Source organism: Alligator sinensis, unplaced genomic scaffold, assembly GCF_000455745.1.
Source record: "Alligator sinensis unplaced genomic scaffold, ASM45574v1 scaffold439_1, whole genome shotgun sequence".
Classification (NCBI taxonomy): domain Eukaryota; kingdom Metazoa; phylum Chordata; order Crocodylia; family Alligatoridae; genus Alligator; species Alligator sinensis.
The window spans coordinates 143,046-143,408 of record NW_005842523.1 but is presented as its reverse complement, the minus strand read 5'-3'; positions in this window follow the sequence as shown (position 1 = coordinate 143,408).

Sequence of the window (363 nt, the reverse complement as noted above, 5' to 3'; positions counted from 1 at the left end):
GGCCCCGGCCCTGCCCGCCACAGCCCGGCGCGGTGCGCCCCTAGCCGGCGCGGGTCGGGGCAGGGCGACCCGGGCGGCCCCCGCCGCAAACAAACGCGGGACAACTCCGCGCCTCTGCCGTGCTTCTCCTTTCGAGGAACGGGCAAGATGCGACGTCCTTTGCTCGCCTTGAGGCAACCACACACGTGGCTGAGGTGCCCGGCGCTAGCAAGCATAAAACGCGGGTGGAGATGGGAAGCGGCAGCCCTCGGGTTATATGTTTTATTTCTGGGGAAAGCATCACCTCGGGCCCACCCAGCGCTCGGGACTAGACGGCTCCTTGCACGTTTGGGCTCCTGCACGTGGGGGGGCGGGCGCTGCCTT